This window comes from Athene cunicularia (genome assembly GCF_003259725.1).
Source record: "Athene cunicularia isolate RWA chromosome 1 unlocalized genomic scaffold, athCun1 chr1_part1, whole genome shotgun sequence".
NCBI lineage: Eukaryota > Metazoa > Chordata > Aves > Strigiformes > Strigidae > Athene > Athene cunicularia.
The window spans coordinates 65,654,315-65,666,229 of record NW_020799091.1 but is presented as its reverse complement, the minus strand read 5'-3'; the positions used below and the strand labels follow the sequence as shown (position 1 = coordinate 65,666,229).

The 11,915-nt window shown below is 41.6% G+C and overlaps 1 protein-coding gene across 1 annotated transcript in view; it reads right to left on the bottom strand.

The window, feature by feature from the left end:
• The window catches only part of ST6GAL2 (ST6 beta-galactoside alpha-2,6-sialyltransferase 2), a 177,422-nt gene that overhangs the window by 52,261 nt on the left and 113,246 nt on the right, over window positions 1-11,915 (bottom strand). The gene's annotated exons all lie outside the window — the stretch shown is intronic.

The window sequence follows — 11,915 nt, the reverse complement described above, 5'->3', positions numbered from 1 at the left end:
ATGCCCCCTCGCCTCGCCTCGCCTCCCCCGGCCCGCCGAGCGCGGGAAGCGCCTCCGGGCTCCGGCACCGGGAGGTCTCCCTGGGGCTGGTCCGCGAAGTTGGAAGTGTGGTCCGTTCCTCAGCCCGCCCCCCGAGCCGGGTGGTGGGTCTCTGGGACCCACGCGGCGTGGAAGCGCCGCAGCCAGCTTTGGCTCTTTTAAGATTAGGCTCCGTTAATTAAGGAAGTATTTTAAGCTTAAAGGTCTCCTGAGAAGAAACACATTGACTCGCCTGGGGAGCGGGTAGGCAGGCGGTGCGGTGCAGGGCTGTTGGACCAGCCAGCACAAAGGAGAGGAGCGAGCAGATAGGTGCTAAAGCAACCAGGGTAAATACTCCCGCACACCGCTGGAGCCAAACGACGCCCATCGCCCCTGTGTCTATCCAGCGGCACAAAGAAAGAGAAGTGTTTGCAGTGCAATCGTTGCTATCCTTTCTCAGCTTGCCGAACAGCTAAAAATACCTTAAAGCGTATTTTACTGCCTTTGTGCAGATTGAATAGTAGTTTACTTCGCAAATAGTCTAAGTAAGTCTTCACTTACAAAGAATCAGTACCGTGGTAGAAAACCTTTATTGTGCTGGATCAATGCCCTAAGTTAAGCATCTTGTGTAAATGCACCTGAGACTCTAGTTTCTTTGTGCCCGTATTTGTAAGGTGTAAGATGATGAGAAGAACATGCCTGCAAAAGGCGTGCCGGCAAAGCTACGGACGGAACCCCTGTCGAAATCAAAACAGTTAGTACTGAAGTAAAAAAGATGCCATTTGCTAAATTAAGAGGTAACATCGCAAGGATGTGGAAGACAAAGCACAATCAAGAACAGGTTAACAGTTTGGAAAATATGATTGTTGAAGTAACATTCCATGCTAAAAGCAAATAGTGATTGTAAATGCCAGAGAAGTTCATCCACTTCCTTATTCCATTTAACTGAGAAGTTTCATGAATTGCAAAGCAATTAATGAATAAAAATAACATTTTCCCCGTCAGCCTAGGACATTGTAAAAACAAATTTCAAATCTAGAGCTAATTCCTTAAAAAATATCCCAATTCGTAATTTATCAAAGTGATATGATGTGATGCAAATGAGTTTTCCTACATACCTGTGATAAAGGCAACAAAAATGCGATTGAAAGGGACTGCCATGTAGATATATCCACAGATTGGTTCCACAGGCACACTGCTGCTTGAGGGATAGTCCTGTAGAGCATTCTTTCAAATATCTAAATTTATAAACTCAATTAGCAGTGAAGGTATGGATATTTTCCCACTATTTTTTTGCCCATGTTTGTTGCATCTGTATAAAATGATGTTCTGGCTCATACAATAAACCATAAGCACACATCTTCAGAAACAAAGTGAAAGGTAGATATTGCTTATTCAGTTCTTGAATTTATTTAATTAAAGTAGGAATCTAAATTTGTAGAACTCTACAGACTTTTCCATCTGTTACTATTTTAAAATGTGCTGTTCTTTAGTAGGCTCATTTTTAATATACCAGTGAAATAGAATTTCAATTTGGAATAGAATATAAATGAATAGCATAAATTAAGTGAATATTACAGGGAAGTTGGTTGCGCTAAAATATTCTACACGGGAAGCTGAGATTGTTTCAACACGGTATCTGGAGTGCTTGTCACATGAAACCTCCCCTCTCTTTCAGCAAAAGAATTCCAGAATGGATTGGTGACAAATAATGCTGATTGAGCACAATTTTTATTGATTTCAGTGGGAGTCGTCCCTACACATCTAAATGTAAAATTTATCTGCAGAAGGCAGGTAGAGTTAGGCTGCAATCCAGTCAGGTTTGCTTCTGCCTTTGACATTCTGCTTTTGGCTTAGACTCTGAACTCCAAATGGAAAGAGCTCTGCATCCTGTATTTCTGACTATTGGCCTGATTCTGTCTTCAATTTCAGTAGTGTAATAAAGAACAGCTTCCCTGGAAACCAGGAAAGTGAATTAGGATCAGGTCTGTGAGATCAGCATCAGGCCCCCATGATGTCGGAGCAGCCCTGGGGAAGGGTTTGAGATCAGAGGACAAAGTATTTGCTGGCAAGTCCAGAATGGTAAAAGAATTTACTTTCACACATTCACAGCTTGTCTTTTATATAAATTGATAACAATAGGGTAGAGTTACACACAGTTGCTGTTGCTTTGTTACTGAGTTTGACGACTGGTATAGGTGCATCTATCACTTTGTTTTGTTACAGTGTTAGAGCAGTGCATATAAATAAAGGGGATAAATAACCTAATTTACCATGAGCAAGAGTCACAGTATATTAAAAATGGCAACACAAAGAAAGCTTTTGCCTTTCCTGAAAAAAGTTACATAACAGACCTTTGTAGTCATCATTTAAAATGGCAGGGTACAGTACACACAGATCCTTAAAACCTGGGCACAAACTCATTCAACCTTTTCAAAACATAACCTTGGCTAATATGGCTTCACTGATGTAAAAGGGATTTTTTTCCATTGACTTTACCAAAGCTGAGTTTCATCCAAGTAATTGCAGTTTTATTTCAGAACTATTCTGGTTTGGAACAAAAGAGGTGCTCTTAAGGTTGTGTTAATGAGTAAGCCCTGGGTACCCACAGATTGTGTATGTCCCACTTCTCATGATTGCCCAAGAGTTTTCTGCCATTAGTCCAGGAGGAGGCATGTTAGGTGGGTTGTGTACGGCTCTTTCTGCAAACCCTCAGACATGCTGTCGCTGTTTGGGGCAGGGAAGGAAGGGGCATGCTGCAGCCTGTTCTCTGCAGCACTCAGAGGCAATGAATCTCCTAGGTCTTCAGCAGCGCTGCCTCCAGGTACGGCTGCTCTGGCCGGGCAATTCCGTCCTGCTGCACCCAGAGGGACCTGCAGTCATCACAAGCTGTGTTCCTCGTTAGTGCTGAACTGCCTTTTGTTTCTAATCATCAAGTAGGTTTTTAATAAGCTGGAGTTAATGCTGCTGGCTACTGCACAAGTCGGATGCATTTTGGTGGTGTAGTTGTTCAGATGCAGACGTGGATTTAGGATCGGAGCCTACAGAGCTCAATTAACAACTCCCCCTTAGGAGAGAGTGTGGCCTGGTTTTCTCATATCGTCTTGTGGCAGGTGCTTGGTAGAATTGCCTCCTCTCCAAAGCAAGCTGTTTCTTTGCCCTTCAGAAACATCCTGATGAAATTCTCCCTGACTCAGTCACGAGGTGGTTTAGCTTCAGATGCGTACATGCATTTGGCTGGGCTCTCAGGGCTTGTTGCAATTCTGGCTGATGCGTACTCCTGTGCGTGTACAAGGTGTTTCTATTAACTCCTTTTGCACAGAACAGATGGAAAAAAAGAAGGGAGTGGTGCTGGCTAGCATGACCTAGATCATCTCTGAAAGAAATGTGTATCTAGCTGCACGTGTCTGAAGAGCCAGCCCAGTTGTATATTAGTTGAATGTCTCAATAAGGTGCAGTAGGATATGCAATGGGTGTGAATTTGGAGCCTGCCACCAAGTGTAAGCTGCACCATCTCTGAAGCAGCCCTGGGACTCAAAGATATAAGGCACACAATTTCTTTCTAGTTTCCTCTCCTCCTGAGGAAAAGTGCTAACTTACTGCTGACTTGACCTGTATTAATAAATAATACTTTAGTGCTGGCTCAGGTGTGGAAGCTGGTAAGCAGAGACAGCCTATTCTTTGCTTTCCTTCCCCTCATATTCACCTTAGGAAAGAAGCACGGATTTCCATGCCCAAGCATAGACTTTCAAACAGACCAGGGTCACCTCTCCATTTACTCCCTTGCATATGGAAAGCCACTCAGGCCGAGTCACGTCCCATCTCTATGACTTCTCATCAGGGAGCCAGATTCATAAGAAATGATAAAAGGCTGAAATGAAAAGACAAAAGCGCCTGGGCTATCTTCAGCTTGGATTTTTCTGCCAGTTGTTACGTCAGGCAGAAATCACGCCCAAGCTTCAAAAAAGGTGAACTTCAGCTGCATCTGTAAAACAAATGGGTAAGATGGTGAAGACTTCAGTGTGAGAAGGTTGAGGAGCTTCCATCTGTCCCCTCTGGTGCTCTGTCCCACCAATCTCTGTTGACGTCCTCCTGCCTTTGTTTCTGTGGCACTGCACTAATGTTATTAGCAGAGTCACACTGTTAAAGTCACAAACATTGTAAATCTCGATCCTTCACGTTAACGAGGTCACAAAGCCTTCACAGGCAAAAGACTGTAGCATCCTAAGGACATGGACAGTAAAATGTTCCTAAAGGCTGGTTGCTTTGATGAACTCAAACAATGATCTCATCCACTTTTCTGCTGAAGTTCTGGAAGCTTCTGTCCTTTTCCCCCCATTATTCATTGGGTGCTATGTGCCTTGACTCCCTGTCAACTTCCTTTCAATGGAAGTTGAGGATGCTAAAAAAAATTTGCAGCCTTCAGGCAATTTTTATTAGAAATCAGTCAGTGCAAAACTTCACTGGAATTCAAAACCTGTATATTCTGAATATGTAAATAAGATGAGTTTTGGAGCAAATTTTATATACACAAAATTACTTAGAATTAATCTCTGCCTGCACTCTGCGGTTGTGATTTATGAAGGCATTATTGATGAGCTGCAGTGGGCTGGCTCTTTGATTGGAAAGGTTAACTGAAATAAACATGTTTTTATGTAGCAGGTTTTCAGAGAAAAAAATGTGCCACGTGTGCTGAATCATCAAGACGGGGGAATGGAGAAAAAATTTGGTTTTGCAATGACAGCTTTCTCAATGTACAGTCGGATACTTTCCAAAGAAGAAATATGTCTTTGCTGGGATGGCATTATTAGTAGGGAGGCAACTCCCTGAAACCCTTGCAAGCAGATGATAGCCCTTTCTGCCCAGCCTGCTTGTGCCTGCTTAGAGGCAGCCCAGCCTGTGCAGAGAGAGGTCAGGCCAGCGTGCAAACCCAGAATTAATTATTTCAGGCCAGGCAGCATGTGGAACCGCAGCAAGTTGTGCACCTGCATGAATGAGGAGAGGCATCTTCTGTTTTGCTGTCGCTTGCCCTTCTCTGACCTCCTGCCGACCACTGGGGAGGTTTGATTTAGGGCCCCTGTACCTGAAGGGACTTGAAGATACTTCAGGATGTCCTGATTGCCATGGACAGCCTCCACCTTCATGGATCAAAGGTCCAAAAATGGTGATCCTATACTATTTGATTGAAAAGCTATCAAAAATTCATCCTCAGTGCCTGTTCCTATTGCAAGTGTCCCTTCAAGTGCTGTCTGGCCACTAAACACAGGCATTTGCTCTTTCAAGGGCAACGTGCAATGTTCCCACAAGCAGAGAAGCATCTCTCGAATCAGATGTGATTGAGGGCAGGATTCATAGCCTGAAGTGAGATTGCGGCTTTGCAGAAGTCACGTACACTGGTTTCACCTGGTTGGGAACCACCGAAGAAAGTTTGCTGGCAGGAATTACTTTATACTTTGAAAATGGGTCATCATTTTCTTGTTGATTTAAAATGCAAGGGAGCTTTCCCAGGAGTAGCTCAGTTGCTAGTTATTCATTGCTTCAGAGCTAGTTTTTGCTAGTACACTGTTTCATGTAACTTTGTAGCTGGACTGGGAAATGCTGCCTTGCTTTCTGCTGTACATAGCCTAAAAAAACCCCACAACTCGATCTCTGCTGCAGGGGAGTGCAGATAGATCAGTGTTCTCATCATGCATACTTTCCAAATGCTTTAAGACAAATAAATATGAACAGTGCTGTGGTTTAATGGCTACATTACATACATACAGGCCGTATATAATGCTTTGAATATGCAAGTACATTTTTAAAAGACAGTTGAAAACACTGTACATGGGTTTTAGCCAATTGCTGTCACAAAGCAAGTCAGCAATTTTTACCCTTCACTGTTAATAGGAGGAGTTGGCAAAACCTGTTCCTATTTTGCTTTGGTATTTTTGGATCAGAACTTTACAGAGCAAACATTACCTGGTTTGTTTAAACAATAAAGGCAGGAGTTCTGACATTAATCTGAGAAAACAACTTTTAGGCTGGTTGATTTTGTGTTCCCCACCTTTTTGGAGACTCGGAAGATGCCGTACAACTTTATTCTACTTTGCAAGGCTCTTGATTGTGTTGCAGATACGTCTGCAAAGATGTTAAATATGTTGTTGAAAATGGTTAAATAGAATTTGTTATATGAAAAATGGGAAAGTAAATAAAGGCATACAAGAAAAGCTGTGTTTTGAAATGGTGTCAGGTTTTTTTGCAAGGAATAGGCACTGAAAAGACAACTTTAATTAAAGTCTTTATTTTCCAGCACATTTCACAGTTTAAAGATAGTAAACAGTAAGCAGTGTTTCCCACTTGGTGATAAAATTTACTATTTCTCTGAAAAAAAAACCAAACAACATTAAGACCATTTTGTGCAGGGAACATTCTGCCCCTGCACTGGGTATACACAGGAGCAGGATTGTCCTGTTGTCAGAAGGTAGGTGGCATTTGCGCATCTCTCACCGCACCAGTAAGCACATATCCCTTTTCCTGATTCTCTTGCCCCAGCTGAAGTTGCCCCAGTCCCCGTATTGTCTTTCTGCACAGAAGTGGACTTTACTGTTTCTCAGTTTTCTATGCTCTTGTTGAAGGAAATTGATGCCTTTCTCTCTCTTCCCCCCTGCCCCGAAACCTGCCCCTTTTATCTTCCAAACTTTTCTGCAGCTTTCTTGCTGTGCCAGTACCCTTCTCAAATTTGCAGTTTGCTCTGAGACAGAAATCTCTCTGTTTATGGCAAGAGGTGGGAAAAAGTGTTAAAATGTCATTGAAAAATTTGGAGGCCAATGTTTGAGAAGCATTGTTTTATTTTTCCTGTTGTTTATAAGGAAATGGATTAGGTGGAGGCAGTTGTGGTTCCAGTGTACAGGGCAGCTTCCATCTCCCAAACATTTATTTTAGCCACACAGGAAAGGTGGTAGAGATTTGGGAAAAGGTAATTAATGTTAGCCTTGGCTGAAAAATAGAGTTCTGATTTGGAAAAAAAAAAAAAAAAAAAAAAAAAAAAAAGAGAAGAAATAGAAAATGTCAAGACTTTGTTCTTCACTGAAGTGAAACAGAAGCCTTTTGAATAAGTTCAAGGGAAAACATGCTTCCAGAAGAGCCAGTCATCAGCATAATTCTCTGGGATGTAGAAGATTTCAGGTGTATGTTCTTACTCTTCATCAAGGAGCAGACACTTGAAACTCATATCCCAGTTGGACATCCTGCGACTTCTGGCTTGCCTCTAGTAAATGCTTGTCTTTCCCTTTGGATTTTGAACACATCTTGAACTGCAAATGGAAATTTCATTGAATCTAATGTGTTTCTATTTTCATCAAATTGTAATTTTCTGGGAAAAATAAATTTGAAAAATTGTTGATGAGATCAACCAAGCATATATATCTCTCAGAACAGAGGGGATGCTAAAGACAAATAGTTGGTTCCAAACTCTGTTCTCAGCTTCAGTGGCAAAACAGGGGTGTGGCAGAGAGCAACATGTCCTTTGATATGCCAGGGAAGTAAAACATTTCTCCAAACAACTGAACTGAATATCGTGTCCCTTTTAATACAGTGAAGATTACACAACACTTTATTCTTCAGGGTTTTTTTATCTCATCCATCATTCACAGCTCAGATTTCTACAGTGATTTCACCAAGTTGGTTTGCTGTACAATGTAAAATGAAAGTCAAGTTAATTTCGCGCTCTACCCACCTCAGTCTGATTAACACAAATTAAATTTTGTGCTAATAAGACTGAGTGTGTGACCATAATTGGAAAGCCTTGAGTTCCTCTAACTGCAGGGAGAGTGCTGTTTTCCCCTGCATCCTGAAAACATTTCAATCATAACATCTGGGAAATTTGCAACAATCAATGGTATCAATTTTGGGCCTCCATATAATGTTCATGCTGTTTCTCATCAGGGACCATGAATACATATCTGTATCAGATTGCAGACCTTGGAATATTTGGCCCATATGCCCGCCAGAGGAAGACTAAAGGAGCAGTGACGCGCACCTAATAAGGGGGAACTGCTGAACATCTGTGTCTCTCCATTACTTAGAAATCCTCTTGGGTCAATAACTGACTGCTATACCTTAAATAACTGGACAATTATTTGAGTCTGTTACTGAAGTCTGAACAGGTCAAGTTAGTGGGGGGTGTTCCTAAGGCAGGGATCGTTCACCAGCCATTTGGAGAAAGAGGAAAAAACCCTGGAAGTAAGAGCTGAAAGACTGGTTAGAAGGGAAGGCAAGGCAAGACAAGGCAAGTCTTGGCTTTGATCTAATGGTAAAGAAAGCTTCAGAGTGGTAAGGAAAAAGTAAGTATGGTGAATGAGTTTATAGTCCTGTTCCATTTAGATCTATATATTTCTTGTATTTGCTAAAGCAAAGAGTGATTGTTTTCCTCAACTCCAGCAATGTCCTCTTGCTCCAACTATCACCTGCTCCTAGAACAAGAAAGTCTTAAAACTGAAGTAAAACTACCTCAGGCAGAGTTTGGGAAAAGGGTGACAAATTCTGGGACTATGGGTGAGCCTGGTATCAGTGAAGCCATGCACCTATGTAAGACCAAGCTGCATTTATAAGACCAAGGAGATGTGTCCAAGTACCTGGCCCCAGAGATGCTGCAGGAGGACACTGAGATTTAAATAATGTACAAGCACATCAATCCTGTTGGAATGAAAACAAGAAAGTCTAGTGAGTGTCAAACAGGATGGGAGTAGTTGTAAATATACCTGCATTATAATGGAGCCTCTACACTTCCTGATGGGAATTCATGGGGATGTATATCATCCATGGGCTACCTTTCTAGGCAGCAGGAACATTGATTGCACAGCAAGTTTATTAAGTATGAAACAAGCCAGCAAACTCTTTAAAAAGCAAAGTCTTTTACAGCATACCGTCCTAATGAAGGCTTTGAGAGTCAGAAATGTCACCACTTACCAGAGAGCTGTTCAGCTGATGCTTTGAAGTCAAGCCCCGCTCTCTAGCCCTGGGATCAATGGGAATTTGCTATTATTTTCTACACAGGCAGCACCAAACTCAGAGGAAACAGGATGAAACACCTAACTGGAAGAACTGTGGCACCACTTTTGTGTGTCTATCAGGTCTGAATTTAGTTTTAGCAATATAAAATGGGCTTCTCCTATTTGTCCTCTGTCTCTCTGACAAACAGCCTTATAAAGTATACATTCACAAAGCAGAAAGAACAGATTGTACATGGCTCTAACAACAGCATGGTTTTGGTCTGACTGCCCCATAATATATGAAAATAAGACTACAAAAGAACTGCAAATAAGACAAGGGTCTGAGCACAAGCTAGCTTACTTGTACATCATTTCTATTGCAAAATAAAGCAATTGGACCTGGGCTTGTGTAGCAAATAGCCCTAAATTTCTTCCCTCCCTGATGCCGTGGGAGTATAATTTAGCCAGGGAGTACTGTCTGTATGTGACATCATCTTGAAACAACAGCTTTAAAAATGGGGACAGGTAATATTCCCCATTAATTATATTCCACATCTGTAAAGCATATACACTGCACTGTGGATAAATAGAGCAACCTTTGGCAGGTGGCTTCCTGAAGCCAGGTTTCTCATTTACAGTTTTCTTATAATTTTGTACAATGGGAGCAGATCAGTCTCTAGCAGTGGATGGAGAAAGGTAGAATTTTAATGAGGTATGAGCGTGAAACAAATGAAGGGGGGTCCATCTCCCAGTACTGTGCATTGTCATCCATCTTTGTGGCAGTCAGCTGTAAAACCTGGTGTCTGAACACGTAACATACACCCAATGTGCCAACACTAACGGATGCATCTTTTTTTTTCTTTTTTTTAACCTAGGTATGGGGAGTATTTCTGTTTTTGCAGATAAAACATGTGCATCCAGGTACCAAGGATGGAGTTGCAATACAGGTAGTTGTGGATTGACATATATATGGTTATTTGTGATTTGGTTTTGGTGTCTGCTGAGCTCTTGCTTTGAGGCTTATGTTTGACTGCAGTTGGACAAAAGCACAGGGAAATCTCTTCCAGAGCTAAAGATCTCACTTGAACCATGGCAGACCCTTAGAGCATAGAGAGTTTTTTCTGGCACACAGCGTAAAATAGAACCCCAAGCAGAGGGCAATGTCCTTCTATTGATCTTAGTGATTGCCGTTATTCCGCAGGCTGCTACAAGCCAGTGGTGCTGTCTCAGAGCCTGTCAACCTGTGCCAAGGTTGCTCTCTCCCACAGCCACACTGGCTGGAGGGGAGGTTCCAAGTCACACTGCTCTGTTCTTTTCCAACCTCACACTCTTCACGCTAAAGCCAGAGCATGAGGCAAGGATAGACTTCAACCCACTTAGGCTGTGGTGTGCTTTGGAGTGGTTTGTTTGGCCTCAATAGATAAGTCACAAATTTTCTTGTCATTGCGGCTGGCTTTTGCTATATTTTCAGCCTGAATGTTACTGAGGGGTTTTTGAACTGGGGATGTGACTGGGCTTTAAACAGCCTGTGGCATAAGGGAATATGCATTAAGCCATTGAGAATATTTCATCACAAAGAAGCTTTTGAAAGAATGCGTCATATACACCTGCCGAGAAGCATCTCAAATAATTTTGTTGATGATAGTGGAACGAGTAAAGTGTTTGTGAGAGAGTGACACCATATCCAGCACACAGAGGACTAGCATTATAATTAATTAATGCTCACAGACATTTCCTTAGCACAGATGCTATGCTTTTCTGTTCTTCATCCTTTGACAGGGGAATGCAGAGGAGGTGAAAATAAACAGTCAAATGCTCTGTCATTTTTGTCGTGCTTTCCCTCTCTTTAATGCTTCACACAATTGGTGATTTCAAGGTCACTTTATTTACTGATGATTCTCTATCACCAGCAATACCAATTTTGTACTGAAATGAATCAAAATATACTTATTGTAGCACCTATTCGGGATCCCTTAAATCCTCTTCTTTCTTAACAGTGGTAAAATAATAATAATAAGATATATTAAATGAATATAAAATTAAAATTTGCTTAGAGAATGTATTTTAGAGCCCAGATATTTAATGAGAAGCCACATTATTCAAATAGGAATAAAAATATTTATAGATTGTTTTTTTCAGATGGTTTTGCAATACAGCCAGCATGGGTAACATATGATGAGATTCCACAATCACTTCTCCCACACACATATTGATGGAAGCCCTCACAGCCAAACACGATTGCATACATCTCTTTTTCAATCTGTGCGTAGGTTATTACTGTAGAGGTGGAAGAGCTGCATACATAAAACACTCACTGCCCTACCCGCAGTAAGAGAGTCACAAGTCATTGCTTGGATGCATCCATCTGAATTTTTATTAGTCACTTCATTTCAATGAAAGTGAATTCCTGCCAGTATCCCACTGAAACCCAGTCTTCAACACATCTTAGTGTTACCAAGACTTCTGAAAGGTAAGGTAAAAACCTGGCAACATAAAGTGCCAACCCTAATATCTTTCTAAATTGAACATGCAACAACAGTAGCACATCTTGATGCCAATTTCTTAGGGTTATCCTAAACTGAAAGAGCAGGATGTTAATATTTTACTGTGATGATGTACTTGTTCCTTTCTCAGCTGTCTGGAGCATGATGCAGATCTGTATCATGTTGTATCCTGGCAGCCTGAAGTTCTTAGGTTTTTAGTACAAGAATGGCAGTTTTATACATCCTGAATATTGGGTCCATATGTGTTTGTGCATGCAGTGTGCTTGTGGACACACTTAACATCATGATTAGCAGTTCTGTCCTTTATCAAAAAATGTCTGGTTGACACCTATGCAAGGTTTAAGAACTGTGGCTGCTTATGGACTTTTGCAAGTGTTATTTTGACTGCTGCATTGGAATGCTGCTTGGGCTTTGCAGTGGC